This window comes from Opisthocomus hoazin, chromosome 4 (assembly GCF_030867145.1).
Source record: "Opisthocomus hoazin isolate bOpiHoa1 chromosome 4, bOpiHoa1.hap1, whole genome shotgun sequence".
Taxonomy (NCBI): Eukaryota; Metazoa; Chordata; class Aves; order Opisthocomiformes; family Opisthocomidae; genus Opisthocomus; species Opisthocomus hoazin.
Genome location: NC_134417.1, coordinates 39,067,205 through 39,082,951, shown reverse-complemented (window position 1 = coordinate 39,082,951; position 15,747 = coordinate 39,067,205). Strand labels below are relative to the sequence as shown.

At 42.0% G+C, this 15,747-nt stretch overlaps 1 protein-coding gene across 1 annotated transcript in view; it reads right to left on the bottom strand.

Moving 5' to 3' along the window:
- Positions 1-6,356, bottom strand: part of ITPRID1 (ITPR interacting domain containing 1) — a 43,328-nt gene extending 36,972 nt beyond the window's left edge. The window contains 1 exon segment of the mRNA XM_075417403.1: positions 6,278-6,356. The gene's annotated coding sequence lies outside the window, so the exon portion shown is untranslated.
- Positions 6,357-15,747: the final 9,391 nt, after the last annotated feature.

The following is a 15,747-nucleotide window of genomic DNA, read 5'->3' as shown; positions in this document are numbered from 1 at the left end:
CTGGGTCATAAGCAAGACATGTCATTTCAGGCTGAATAGTTGTGAAAGAGTATTTTGATGTAGTTCAACAAAATAAAAAGCTCATTCTTTCGTTGAAATCAACCAAAGCAAATACTTTGTTCTGAATTTTCAGGGGTCACAGTTTTCCTGGAGAAGACTTCAATATTGCAGACTTTGTATTCCCTATTGGAGAAATCAGGCACCAAATAATTAAGTAATATTGTGATCCAAACCAACAACACAAGAATTCAATCAGTGATGAATATTTTGTTCTCTATAGTCTTCTAAAAAGTAAAAGTAGAGCACTTAGATAAAGTATTACTGGATCAGTTTATAGCAATTAACCACGTCATTGTATGGCTTCACTGTTGAGGAATCCTGGAATGCATAAGAAACATTGGGAGAATCACCTAGTAATCTCTGTTACTAATCTGAGGGGTTTTTTTAACTGAATTTGGAAAGCAAAATAAAATCCTGAATTCTTTGTATGTCTCTATTATCTGCCAGTCACCCATATTCTTGGAAGTATCTAGCAGTCCTAATGAAAATGCAAAACCAGCTCTTCTGATTCTGCATGAATGCATCCCAATGCACAGTTCCTGCGTAGCTTGGAATGGGACAGAGAATCCACGCCTGGGCCACCAGGAAGCCTGCAGTGGAACCAGGAACAGACCCCAGCTCTCAAGACTTTCCATTCAGTTTTTCAACTGGAAGGTAAGCAAAGATGGCTCAGAGGTATTCAGCTCATTGCTGAAAAATCCTATGGGCAGGCTTCTTTTCTCCTTCAGGTTCAACCAAAGCCACTGAGATCATCAGTTTAATGGGCTGCCTTGCTCTCTGTGACAGAGAAGGGAGGGAAGTGTTGATCTACAACATAGCTCAGTTGGACATAAGATAAAGGGGAAGGCATTTTCATTGCATTACCATGATTCGATGGTGCCAACTTTCATTAACACAGTGAAAAGACATGGAAAGACTGCAGCAATCAGAAGTCTTTACAGATCTAGTTTTGATGTGTAGAATACAGTGTATGTGGATTTGCAAGGTCACTCTGGTTTTTGTTACACTACAGAGCAACAGAGTTGGTTTAAGACTGTCAATCTCTGCCTAGCTCTAACCATTGACTGAAGATTAAGCAAACGAGCTTGTTTCCTCTAAACCAGTGTTTTAGGTTCCCTTTATGGTCAATGCAAAGAGTAAGGCACCTCTATGGCAGTTCAGCTGTATTTGGAGGAAGAGACAAGGAGCTCTTCAGAGGTGCTTTCCTCCACAGACTGAAGAAGCAGACTAGCCTTGGACTAAATACAGAGCTCTGCGACAGCTCGCGAGATGATCCCAGGGGTTAGGTGAGGTACTCTGACAAGTGGCACATTTACCCAGCCAGAAGCGAGAACAGTAGAACAAAGGTGAAATTTTGATGAAAGCAAGATCAGATTTTGCAACACATGGTGATTTTTCCTCATCTAATGAAGAGAAAGGAGGCAAACCGCAACCACAAGTGTTACACTGAGTATCGATTTAAGTACTTGACACTTCTAAACTGACCTGGGGAAAAAATGGATTTGTGCAAATTTAACATCTCAATAGAAAAGACAAACAGGTGCACAGATTCCATCAGAACCTCTGTGGACATGAACAAAAGATTGAGAATGAAAATGGAGTTAGTGACTAAGAGCAAAGTACAAGTGCTGGTCACCAGTGCAAGCACACTAGTACAGAAAAAAAAACCTTGACCTTGCCTTCAGTCACCAAGGGATGCTGAGAATCTGCAGAATCCTTTTTCACAGTCTTACCAAGCAGTGGTGGTCTACCACTTTTACCAGTGGAGAGTCTTTGTCTAGGTACGCCCATGATGCTCTGCTGCACAACAAAATCCCTCTCTTGTCCATCTCCAATCTATGGCCAATCCATTGGCCTGGATCTGATGCCATCTCTCAAAGCAAGTCTGAAAGCCAAAGAAAAAGATCCCCTGCCCTTTCTTATCCTAAAGCATCAGCAGCAGTTTTTAGAGCCTTTCAGTCAATAGAGAGCTCTATTGTTGATTATATGGTGGGGTGCTACCTTTAGAGGCTAAATCCCTTGGGCTGGTACTACAGAAACACGGGTGCCTTCTTGAATGGGCAAGTGTCCTCTTTCTTTTGCACCTCTGTTTCCTGTGTGCAACGCAAACATAATAATACTGCCTCTTTCCAGCGGTATCCATTTGAATTGTAAGATTTTTGGCCAGCAGGAACTTGTACATTAATCAGTGCAATAATGTGCTCTTGTTTTTCTTTCCAGTGCCACTACAACAGAAAATTTAAAGTCCTTGGACATGACTAGTGCTGGAGTATCTTGATCCCTATTAATTCCCATATCATTCAGAAATTATTTTTTTCTCACATTTTCAGATGCGTTTGCAACAAAAACTCGGCTTGGTACATGCCACTGACATAGCTCTCCAGCTGCTATCCCTCAGACTTTGAAAAGTGCTCCAGCAAACCAGTAAGGCAATGCTCTCACAGCCATCAATGTAATTATTAATCACATGAAGGCAGGGTTGTTCCTCAGGTGATGAGAAGGGGTGAGTGGAACAGGGTGCCTGCGATGACAGAGAGAAGCCAGGCTGGGTCAAAGACATTCAGAGAGAAAAACGGATTAAGCCCCACAAAAGCAGCTTACGTAGTTCAGTATCAGTGGATGTGGCGATGAAAGCGAACACCTACTAAATGCTGCTTTATTTAGTGAATTTGGGAGGCTTTTTGTCTGACTCAGAGAGTATTAGTACAAGGAAGGCACAGCTCAGCAGACACTGCAGATTTGTCTCCACTTCGCTTTGCTGAGAACACTTGATCTGCATCACCTGGGGCACTGCCACCACCTCCTGAGCAAAACGCCCATCCTGCAAGGTGAACTGCAGCTACAGAGAAGTGGCTTTATGACTCTCCTGGTTTGAAAACCTGAAGGAGCAATGTCTAGGTCTGCCGTAGTCACATACAACAGCCCAGATGTGATGCCAGAGCGAAAACTACCAATGACCAAGGTGGGAAAAAAATTGCTTTGCTGTGCCTTTTGTCAACACTTGCAGGTAAAAGAAACCAGGATACTTGACATCCTTTGAAATAACTCAGATTTTTAGTTGCAGTTAGTCATTTGTCATTGCATAACAGGGTTGGTACACCCACAGGTTTCTTTTCCACTGTTGCCTTTTCTACTGTTGCCTTTTAGGAGACCTGGAGACTAATAGAAAGCCGTAAGTAAAAGACTGAAACAACAGGTCAGCAATCTCCTTTGTAAAGAGGATGGGACATATAGCAGGAACCATGTTCCCGAGTCCTTTGGCAGAGAGAGTCCAGAGTCTTGTCTGCTTGCTGTGGCCTCTCCCATTCCTTTCAGCCTGAGCATCTCAGTCACACCAGAATGGTGAGAAAATAACTGTAGCTGCATTTGGTCAGAGAAAAATATGGCAAGGAAATGGAGCCTCCCATCTGTCAGAGAAGTTCCCACTAGAAATCCTCAGGCAGCTGAAGGTCAAAGAAAGAACAGTAGTGTTTTGGGGGAGTAAAGGGGCAGAGTGAGGCAGAGGGACCATTTTTTCATGTTAGGATGACTCACACCAGAGAAGATGCAGTGACACACCTTCTTAGGATTAGAAGTCAAGGTTTAGAGCTAACCTAATTGAAATTAACTCATTTCCCATCTGAGTAATCCACCAGTCTGGTTCTCCATTGCCTGATGACTTGCACAGCCATTTACAGCAGGGCACAATGGGGGTAAGATGCTACAATGGGACTGCACTGTAAATGACACAACATGAAGGGCAATAAAGAGTTTGGCCCCAGATGTGGGAATTACAGAGGTAACTTCCATTACATTTAATTAGTGCTATCACCATTAATTTCCTGTGCACAGACAGCAGAAGACATCCTTTTGATTTCAAATTAATTAACACATAATGACTAATCTGATAGGGTACATCTTTTCAGACAAGAGTGTCCTCTTGATCACAGTTTGGGTGCCAGCACCACTCATCATCTGTGTGTTTTAATTTCTAACTGCTCTCCAGAAGCAAATTTAGCTCTGCAAATCTGTCGATGGAATGAATGACTGGCTGGTTTCCATGTTCTGTGTGTTTTGTTCATTTGATAACACACTGAGAACATCTTGGAAATCTCTTTTTTTTTCTCTCCCTCTCCCCTCCAAGGATGTTTCAAGGTAGAAACTGAGGACTCCGCATCACAGAGAAATTTATACCAACTCTTTACTACAGAATGCAAGAAATGAGAAGTTTCTAAAAACTGAAAAACACATAAACAGTTTATGGCAGGTTCCCAGACAGATTTGTCTCACTTCGGTTGCCAGCATTTAACAGAACCATTCTCCTTGTCACCAACTACAGTAAAGTGTGTTTGTTTCACTGAAACAGGATCTTGAACTCCATCAGCTTCACACCATATTCCTCACACTGTATGATACCTACTGGATAGCGCTGTTAATATTACTCTTCCCTTTCCATTTGTCAACTGATTACTCAATCACACTTGGTTAATATTTATCCACTTTCTTTAGATGTTTATGAATGCAAACATCTCCGTATCCAGGTGCACCAATCCTTGAGTAGACAGTGCACAGTTAACTTTAATATTGAGAAATGTGCAACTAACTTGTAGTTATACAGATATGAATCAGGAGGTAGCAGCAAATCTCAGATACTTCATATTCGGAAGTCTTGTAAATTCCCAAGACATGCCATTTCATTCAGAAAAGCATTCAATCATGTTTACGGTGACCAGGCTGTTTCGGCGTGACAGCAGAACACTAAGTGTGCTTTTGTAATACAGAATGGAGGAAAAAAAGGGAATGCTTTTTTTCAGATCCCATAACTAGGGTGAGAAGATTTTCTATTACGAACTCTATGAAGTCACATGTATATAGTTTCTGAATCAATCACTGCATTTGGGTAACCATTAAAAAAAGAAAAGAATGTGAAGAAAACAACAAAGAAGATCCTTCACACTATGACTGTGGAGTCATGTATGTGACACAGTTGAGTTTGGCATTCTGGCTTAGCCACGCCTTTTATGGCAGTTCCACTAGGGACAAAGCTTATGGTATCTATCTACCCATCTCTGCTCCAGTAAACAAGAAGAAAGATGCAGCTAGCACAGCACCCTCAAGCAGGAAAAATCATAATTTCTGGTCTGTAGTATTCAGGCTTTTCACTTGTCATTTACTGGGACAAATCACTGCTTGAAGACTGAGGACTTCTGTTTTCTCTCTGTCTTACTAGAAGTGAAAGGAGATGGCAAAAACCTTTTCAGTCTTCAATTTAGCCCCTGACTTCATGTAGCTAAATGAATTTGAGGTCCCCTTTCCCTGCCCATTGACCTGCAAGTGGTTAAGCACACTGAACTCCTAGCTACTGCAGGAAGATAGCAATTGTTTTTGTCTCTTCAGCATGCCTGCCATTCACACTGAAAGAAATGAAGGACACTTGATTTGATATTTAAAGCACCTCTGGAACATCCATGTGAAAACTCACAAGTGAAGCGACTCCAGGAAATGAAGCTTTTCTGGAAGCTCACCAGTCAGCGAAAACTTGTAATAACACTTCAAGCCTTCTCATACATGGGTAAATATAAATCTGGGTAGGTTTCTGTCTGTGTGAAGCCTTTAGCAAAATTCCTGCTCAGAGGCCACAGTATCAGCTTGTTCTGCTTCTTTTCAAAGTAGAAGTCCTAGGGCTGGTTGAGACAATCAGTGTTGTTCACTGTGAACAACCAAATTGGAAGCTGATGGTATCATCATGTTGCATTTTAATCACTATTTGATCTCACTCTTAATTGAGAAGAAACATAACAGATAACGCTAAATAACAATAGCTAAAGCTGTTTCCGTTTGAAACAGCATAAGATTGTGCTGAAGGGAGAGAGAAAGAGTTGTATTTTAAGCCTTTCAGATACATAAGGAAAAATGCATAAATTCAGTGCACAGGTTTTCACAAGCAAGGAAACAAAACAACAACAGTGAAAACTAACAACAGCAGTAATTTTGAGGTACACTCAGTTTAAGCCTGGTCTCTTTGCTAAAAAAAGATCCTCTGACTGGTCAAAAGAGACAGTCTATGAAAAAATCAAAGGTCCTTAAATTTAGAACTAAGCTCTTTTAACTGGAATTAAAACCAGAAATTAAAACACATTATTATTTCTCATATTGTATCTTACAGATCAGAAGTGTTGAAAAAAAGGCTTTCCAAAATTTTTAGTGACTACAATGCAAAAAAATTATAAGCTCCAACCTGTAAGGCTTGATCCAGCTGTTAATAAAATGGAATAGTTTCAGGCTGGTGCATCTGTGCCTCCGCTCTGTCATAGATCCAAAGTCTGAAAAACTGGAGGACAAGAACTGGTTGTTCTTGGCTTGGGTTTCCACCCCTATTATTTGTGGTTTTTTCAGAGATATCATGAAGGGCAAGGAAAGGCTGTTTGCCAAGAAGTGGTGTTTAAGTTGACGGTTCGGAGGGATGATTGTTTGCTTAGCCTCTGAGCAAAGGGAAAGCAGAAATCAGGACTAGTCTAGTTTTCAACAATGGGAATGCCAGAAAAAGACAGGCTGGGAATGGGAGAGCGGAGGAGTGAGGGCAATGATAACTGAAACAGCAAAAAAATAAAAAAAAGAAAGAAAAACCCAGAAGTTGCTTTGGAGTCTTCTGTTTCCAAGAAATATATTGCTATCCTTTTAACTCTGTGTGGCTCTTTGGCACATGTACCAGGGGAAGGATTACACTTTGCTAAGGAAGTAATGCAAACTTGTCTTCATTTGGTTACCATGGATATGGCACTATGTGAGTCAAAGCCTCCCATTTGCATTGCAAACAACCAGGAGCAGTGAAGGACACCCAGCTTGATATTCTGGCCACAGAGTGTCCCAGGTTCTTCCTCGTGACTCATCACAAGCAAAACAATCACCAGCTTTGGGTCTGCGCTTGGTACCAGGAGAACAAGGGTGAGGGATGTTGTATTTCAGATGAAGATGAAGAGGCAGAATCACACACATCTGCAGAACAAACGGCACTTCTTGTGCTACTTAGTATGAAACAGTTAATGGATAGGTATGGAGATCTTTCAGATTTCCAGCTTTTTCCCCCTGGGGTACTACAGCTGAATCAATATGTTGGTAATCTGGAATAAGTGATTTCCACAAACACTGGAATGGAATAGGAAGTGGCCAAGTCTTATGATTGCTGGGCTTTTATGCAACAGTTTTTATCTAGCGAAGTGTGCTCTTCATTCTGCAGAAGTACTGTATAAAGCACCTCAATTTTATACAAACTCCTGTTAAAGGAGCAAAATGAACGGTCCCATAAGCAGACCTAGTGGGAACCAGAGCAGTACTGTTAATAGTGAAGAGGGAAATTGTCTTATTTCCCTAAAACATATTGCAGATGACTGTTTGTCTATTAGATTTCTGGATCACCTGTATTTCTTTTTTGTTGCTTTAAACTCTGCCAGCTATATAGTCATGCATCATTTTGATTTCAGCTGACGTGGAATACAAAGGGTATGACCCTGTTTCTATGGATGGAAATGGCCAAATTGCCGTTGATTTGAGTGAAAAAGAACTGGACCCCAAAAGGTTAGCCTACATCCATGAACCAAGGGTTTTCTGTCCAAGGAATCTTAGGCATGGATTAACCAGAACATTAGATCAGACATTTGGCAAAAACGTTGTTTCCTCCCTTAGCACTGGATTAGGCACATCTCTATGGGGCCAGGGCAGCTATATTGTTCCAGGATACTCTTCTTGGCTCCCCACTTCAGGAGAGCGGCCTACATCTGGTGACAGGGCACCAGCACCATCCAAGTAGCTTTCCTTTGATAAGAAGGGTGCAGCCAGACCTCCCTCTGTCCTTACACCAGCGTTCTCTGTGGGTATGGGTGGATGATTAAGACTATCAACCCTTCAGTCGCCCACCAGAGGGTCCACAAAATAGCAACTTTGCAACAATATAATCCCAGTCACATCACTGAATTTGTTTCCTGCTAGTGTCTGCGAGCGTGAGAAGCATCAGGCCCAGACATGTTTGCCTTTTCCCTTTCTTCTAAAGCAAGCAGCTGGCATTTTCTAACACTGTGCTGATGGAGCTCAAGCCTACTTCTGTTGTGTCCCTGAGCAAACACCATGAGCAAACAACAGCGACTTTTGCAAAAGGGTTAAGTTACCTCTCTGCCTTGCTGCCCAACCTCAGCACACTCCTTGAAATCTCACTTAGACCCTGTAGTGCCACAGTAATATTCACCCTTGAGACCGGTTTTAGAGATGCACAGCAACATCACCAGATCAAGACTTTCATGTACCCTGAGGATTATTTCTGGCATTTCCAGAAGCCCTAATGCTAAGTTAACTACCAACAGGACAGAATCTGCTAGGTCCTTCAGTGAGCATGCTGCTGGGGAGAGGGACGGGGAAGGGGGCAGGTGTTAAACACAGAAATACTGTCCCAACCTCGTGGTGCCTGTGTGAGCACCACTGGACTTTATATGCACACACTTCAGTCTTTCCCTACACTTCTGGAGTGCCTCGTGATGAAATAAAGCCCTGGGTCTACTCTTTCCTACCCCCTCTGCACCACCCCTCAAAGCAGGTCAAGAAGGGGGGGAAGGAGGAGTGTGGGACTTGAAATGGGAGCAAATACCTGGACCAGCGGCGCTCTCTGCATGCCTCCAAGAGCTCTCCAGGGCTTCCCAGTCCTCAGCCTCCCCTTGCAGCAGTGCAAAGCAGGGACGTGTCGCTCATGGGCTGCTCTTTGTGCTCTTCCAGATACACCCTGCAGCAGCAACAGTAAAGTGTAGAAAACACTGATGCCAGCCTGTCTTGTCGGACAAGAGCAAATGCAAACCGTGACTGTACGTAGGTCTCCTTGAAAACAGAGCTTGGCATTTCATTTACTTTTGGTCCCAGCCTCCTGCCCCACAGAATCCTTTCCTTCCCCTGAAATAAAATTGATTAGGAAACAATTTTCTTGACATTTCCTTAAACATCAGTGCACCGGCCAGTAAAGATGTGAGGCAGGCGGAACAGTAAGTCTTGTGAATGACAAAATGACTCTGACTGATTAATCTATGAAGAGCCTTGTTTTCTTTGGTGTCTGAAAATAAGTCTGGGCTCTGTCCTCCAATCAATACATCTGTTTTGTCCTCTGTTTATTTTAGTAAAAAGCATTTTGTTGCTTTAATTCTATAAACTCTGCACAATCGTAAGAGGGATGGGAAAGGCAGCGTTTGCTTCCTCCTCACATCAGCCTGACCGCAAATTCTATATGGTAATGCTGAATCTATAAATGGTAGATATCCTGCTATTTCCACTGATTTCAAGGGAGTTAGAGAGATATTCCAGAAGAGGTAAATGGCCTGTTATTTTTATTTTTAGCGTTGTCAGAGCCAGGAATAACTCATCCTGACTCTTATGGACAAGGCTAAACTTGCAGAACTGAAAAGTAGAACATTCATTTTTTCTTCTCAGTAAAACCAAGATCTTTAAGTCATAAAGGATACAGCAGCAGTGAAGTGTATTGGCTCTTTCAATGTCATTCTTACAGGGCTCATTTCAAAGCATAGCATCAGCACAAATTATTTTTATTTTTTTTGCCATTTATATCAATACAGTTCAAGGGGAATCTGATTCTGACCAACCTTTACATCTCTACTCCACTCTTACGTATGAGCTCAGACTTGTTATTTGATGATAACAGTTCAAAAAGCCAGTACCGATTATGGGATAGGTATGCATTTCACTAATACCTTGGTAACGTCCTAGCACAGAGAAGCAAACACTGATGCTGCTTGCTAGCAAGCTAGCCATACCCTATTTTGCTGTGACTTTGGAACAGATCTGGATAGCTTTAGGTTAGTTCTCAAGCAGCCTGGCTGACTTGCCAGAAGCCAGCGTGACTAGTATGTGTCAGAGTATGAGGAAAAAATCTGATGCAGCTGACCTCCTAGCTTAGACTAGAGATACTACACGTTCACTAGAACTGCTCTGAGAAGTAGTTAACTGTAATTACTCCCTTCTTTCTCTCTTCAGTACAAAGTATCAGCCAATATTTCTTTCATCTGGAAGTAGACAGATTATGCCCAAAATTACTCCCAATTTAACTGACAGTCACTTCAGGCCTAGTTCTGAGACTACAGAAGTCAATTGAAAATTACCCACTGAGAATTTTGTTCAGGTTTCGTCCACACTAGACTCCGCTAGCTATCACAAACATTTGTTTGCCGCATCTGTGAACTGACACAGGAAACCTTGAGGGCAAACATTTTATTTTGCTGTGTTGATAAGAGTATGTTTTGCATACCGGGTGCAGGTCAGGGGGGAGGACGGTAAGTGTATGTAATGTTCTGTGCTGTGGCCAGATTTTCTGTTCCTTAGTCAAACAGAGATGTCGTTTAAACAATCGCTAATCCTATCTCTACATCGAAGAAAACAGAATATAGTTGATAAATCAAGAACTTCATCTGGCTTTATATGGACCAGTAAAACTACACAGCTCAGTATCTTAGGTAGTGGTTTCATTACACACTGTGTATTTAACTACTCAGTGACATGAGCCTCAAGGTTCAGCTGCTGCTAATGGCATTGTCCCACGCACGTGGAGTGACATCACAGGAGACACAGTTGTGTTGTGTTAGACACACCTTCACTCCCCACTAGATGTGTTTGCATGCAGTTGACCAACAGAAAGGGAATTTTGTCCCCCCAAGATACTTCCTTCAGCATCACCCTTCCGCCAGCAGTGCTTGGCTGGGGTAGGCTTGCAATAAAGAATAAGCGAAAGTAAACAAGGCTTACCTGAGCCAGCACGGGTACTGCAGAGCATGCTCTTCAGAAGCCAGGGAGGGGACAGGTGAGACTCTCCAGCAGCTCTCCCATCTCCGCTCAACAGCTCTGAAAATCTCTTGCAGCTTTAAGTTCCGAAAGGAGCGAGGACAAATATTTGCCTAACCTGGGCTGGTATTTTCATAATCCCCACCCATTCACACCAAAAAGAGACCTGTTTTTCAAATACGCTTTGTCTACTCTGTGTCACGTAAGTGTTTTCAAGAGGAGACATGTTCAGGAAGTTTTGTCCTGTTGAGTTTTTTCTTAAAGTGGTTGGGAAGTTGACGTGGTGCAAGTTTTAGGGCCAACGAGACCTGTTGTGAGGCCTGCTGCCCTCTTGATGCCACAAGCCAAACTGTCTGCCCACAGTCTTGTCAGTGAATACAAAAAACTCCGGGCAATGCCGCAGGGTGAGGCAGACACAGGTTAGCAAGAGGTCCCAACAACGTCCAAGACTGGACTGCCTTCACGTGGTCAGTCCATGCCAGCTGCTACAGGTGTGAAGGTCCAGATGTCTGCAAGCAGCCAGCCTGCCCAAGTGTCAGTTAGATGCCTGGGGGTGGTGGTGACCATAGTGTTCAGCAGAACAATAAAAATTCCTGGTGCCTTCACGACTCATGGAAATGGCACAAAGCGCTCTCAAACGTCAATCCCAAGAACAAACAAGACTTTTAAAACAAACAGGCAAGCTATCAAAAACAAAGTCAGCACTTGAAAACTAATGAAAATAACAACACAGCCAAAGCCTACAAAGCTGCTCTCGTCAGACTTGAAAAAATAAACAAACAGCCTGACAAACAACAAATCCAACCTTGCAAAGCTACTCTCAACAGCACAACGTTCCCAAAAACGCAACTGCTGCAGGGTGTGCTATTTCAGCTGGAGGCAAGGACACTTTTGATAGCACCAGTACACCAGAGATGTCGAGTAGAGCAGCTAGCATGGATATCACCCAGGGCAAATCTCATATCCTCAGCCTGGCACAGTCACTGACTTCCACTAACATTTCGGGAAAGTAATTTGACTTCTCAGTCTCTACTCCATACTCCTTGTAAAATAAGGATTCTAGCAACCTGGCACATGTGTATATTAAGGTATGCATACCACTTCACACACTAATATTATGTATTCCCTGTGGCCATCTAAATTCAGTGCTCACCGGGGATGAAACACCTCCTCTGCAAGTGCATGCCACAAACTTGGAAACACTCCTGAGGGAAAGGATGCCCTTGAGCAGCCTTATGACCAGGAATCCTGACCAGAAAAGTCTTAATGATGTCTCCCTCCATGTGTATTGCAAGCTCTAAGTTCATACTGTACGGGCTTCATGTAGTAGCCAGATCATGAAACTGTAGTCATGTAGGTTAACCAAACCAATACTGAGACTAGAAAAAACAAGGGAAAACCTACGAATCTAATCCGAATCTCTGTAAGAGCTGCTGGAGGGGAGCTACTTCTCCTGCGTGAAACACATTATTTCATGAAGTGTGATTTATCCTTCCCCTTTTCTTCTTCCCAATCTTCTACATTTTTGGCTTCCCACCTCACCAGTGAGGAAGGCTGAAACACAAACCGCTGGTTTCATGTGTAACTTCAGTCCATTTACTACCCCTCGGCACTCACGCTTGAGGATAAATGTACAAACTGGAAATAATACAAGCACCACAGAACTGCACTGAGCTCCATCAGACTCCTGGTGCACAGCACTAACTAGCCTGCACTGTTGTGTGGCATTTTACCAGAGAGAAAGAAGTTTCACAGCGCCAGCTGATATTGCTGCAAATGCAGCAAGATGCCCAGCACAGCCTGCACGGGTGTCTCTAAACACAGAGTTGTACTGCATGGTGTTCCTATCGCAAACTAACTCTCACAAAATTATGTTATATTTGTGAGTGAAATCCTGGCCTCTTGAGGAGGGAAAATGTCCCCCAGCCTGGATTAGCAATTTATCTGCATTTGTCCTCCCTTAATTTTCAGAGCATTCAGTGGATCATTGTACTGAAGAGGTGAAGTGAGAAAAATCAAATTGAAGAGCCCAACAGAAATAAACCAGCTTACTTTCCACAGCTTTTCAGCCAAGTCAGACATTGTGCTCGAATCCTTTTGCGACAACTAGTATGATGCAGTTGATTGTTACCATGAACTCAATTTATTGAACATGCAAAAAAAACCCTTTCATGATGATTTTAATCAGGACTCAGAAACTGGGTTTGAAAGACAACCTCTCTCCCTCCAGTCTGTAACTGCTGGGTCAAATGGCATTCTCACTTCTCTCTCTAAACTTTCCTTGTATACCAAATCCTCTGATTTTGTTTAGAAATCTGATCTTTCCACCATTCTTCTTTAGTATTTTCCCCTTCTTTTCCCCAAAATGTACCAACTGAAATTTTACAAAATCTTTCAAACCTATTGAATATTTCTATTTTAGTAATATCAAACCAGCTAATTTTGTTATCATTTAATTTCCAAATATGTATTTTAATAAACTGCATTTATATCTAAAAATCCCTTTTGGACTGGAAAGAAAAAAAATCCTGTGATGAAAACACTATAATGGCACATTTTGAACAAGTTCAGAGGAAAGGCTACCCTAAACAGTTTCACATCAAGAGCTGGTCGGGATGAACTGTTTGTATAAAATGTTCTCATTTTGGAAGACCAGAATTTTAGATGAAGAAAATGTCAAAAAATGTTCTAACCAGCTTTAATTCCCTGCTCCTCCACAGCCTCAAATTACTTTGAGGAGAGTCATATCCTGTTAAAAAACAGGTCTGTCTTCAAGAAACAAATGTTAGAAGATTCTGAGAGATGCAATAGGATGAATCTGGTTGCCAGGCGGTGGTAAGATGCTCCTCAGGTTTGCAGGCAAACGTTATGCGTTTGGTGGGAAACCACAGAGCATTCACGTCCTTCTCTCCATGTAGTCTTTCACTTACTATAAAGAAAACCTTGACTAGTACTTCAGAGTGGATATACTTTGTTGTGGCCTGCAGCAGAGGATGAAAGGCACGCACTTGTCACCTCAGCTCCATACAAGCCACGAGAAGCCCAGGTGTTCAAATATTGTTCATTCCTTACCAGGGAGATGCAGTCTTGCCCACTGCAAGGGACGTGGGATTGCACCAACAAATCTGAGGTTCTGCTTTCAGTAGAGAGTGGATTTGCACAACACCTCAACTGTGTGCGCTTAGAATTAAGCACAGCTTGCACTGTTTTGCTGATAAAGACAGATTTACACTTGAAATTAAGCGAGCTGGACTCAGCCCTTCAGTGGTAGATTTTCTGTCAACTTTTCTGCAAAAAATCATATAATTCAGCTTCTTTCTCAGAGATTTAAAGCCACAGATGCCTTCTGTACAAATAGAAATCTAAAAGTTTGGTTGATGACCTGTGACACTGAAGTGAAACTATTCCTCTCGGAGCTATTCCTAGAACACTGGGCAAAAAAAGAGACCACTTTTGAACAGGACAGTCGTCAGTAAGGAGCTATTTGCATGTGTGCATGCATCTGATTTCTATGGGTATGTCCAGGGAGTGTAAATAATTAGAAGAAAGTGCTGAAAGTATTTTCTAGCATTGACTGCGTAGTTAGCCAGAAACACGATAAAGAACAAATCTGGATGGGGAAACAACTAGTATGTGTTCTTTTGCAACCCACGGTTCCAAGAGCTCATTCTGGGCTCTTGCCGTGCCTTTTCTGCCTGCTTTTTGTCACATAGGAGACTCCAGGTCAGAGCACTAAAGACTATCTGGGAAAACAACATAGAAATCACTGGGCCTGTCCTGTCCTGTGACTGCCTGCTCCCTAGGGATGGCTGGTTGGAAAGTTTCTGTAGAATTTTCTTTCCCCAGTGAAAAATGAGGTTATGTTGAAACTGAGATTCTTATGAGAATGAAGTTTCACAAGCTGTTTTTTTTTCTTGAAGTGTTATTTTTTTTAAATTGTTTTTTAAAAAAAACAAGCACATTTAGTAAGACACTCCAGTGTTTCCACATCTGGTTTTCGCACTCTGCTACTATGTTACAAGTGGCAAACATTGCTCAGCAACTACCAGAAGTGGGTAACCTCCCCTTTTTTTTCTTGTTCACGTTCAGAGCTTGGCCAATAACAGAAGTGTGTGGACAATGGCATAGAAAATATTAAGCTGGTGTCTAGAAAATGGTAGTGTGACTTTAGGTCACATTTTCAAAACTGCCATATTCTAGGTAATTTATTGCCATCATGCTCTATTGCTCCTTGCCTGCATACAGAATACTTTCTATACAAAGTTTGTTTGTTGTTATCATTCACTCAGTGCACTTTGCAGGAGGAGACATAAAGTATGTATTTTTCTACCTCCTTTTCTAAACATGTTTAAGATCATAAACATTTTGGATTCCACAGAAAGATCAGAAAGACAAATTGTATTATTAAGTGCAGAATGCCAATCTTCCAAATCAAATCCATCTTCTGTATATAAAGGAGTAAAATGATTCTACTACCACTTATGTGATCCAGTTTTATCCTTGCTAGGAGTCTGTTTGGTATTTTTAAGGAGAAGATGCAGCAGGAATGGGCGCCACAGTCAAAATGTTTTATATAAGAACAAACATTTTGGGGTCACTCTGTCTTTTCTTTAGTATTTCAGCATTTGTGACATCCTCCCTAATATTCCTTGGGCCTGTACCATTTTGGTACTGAAGGCAGCTGACAATCTACTAACATACAGCTTTTCTGAAATATTCCAGTTCCCCTTAGAAAATCACTGCAATAAAATACTCTGAGAAAGCAGGGCAACAGCATTTGGACGCAAACATTTATGAGAATACCCAGATAATACTTGATTAATTGAACAGACGTGCAAATTTCCACCAGCAGAGGTCATTTTCACTCTAGAATGAGTTAAGGAG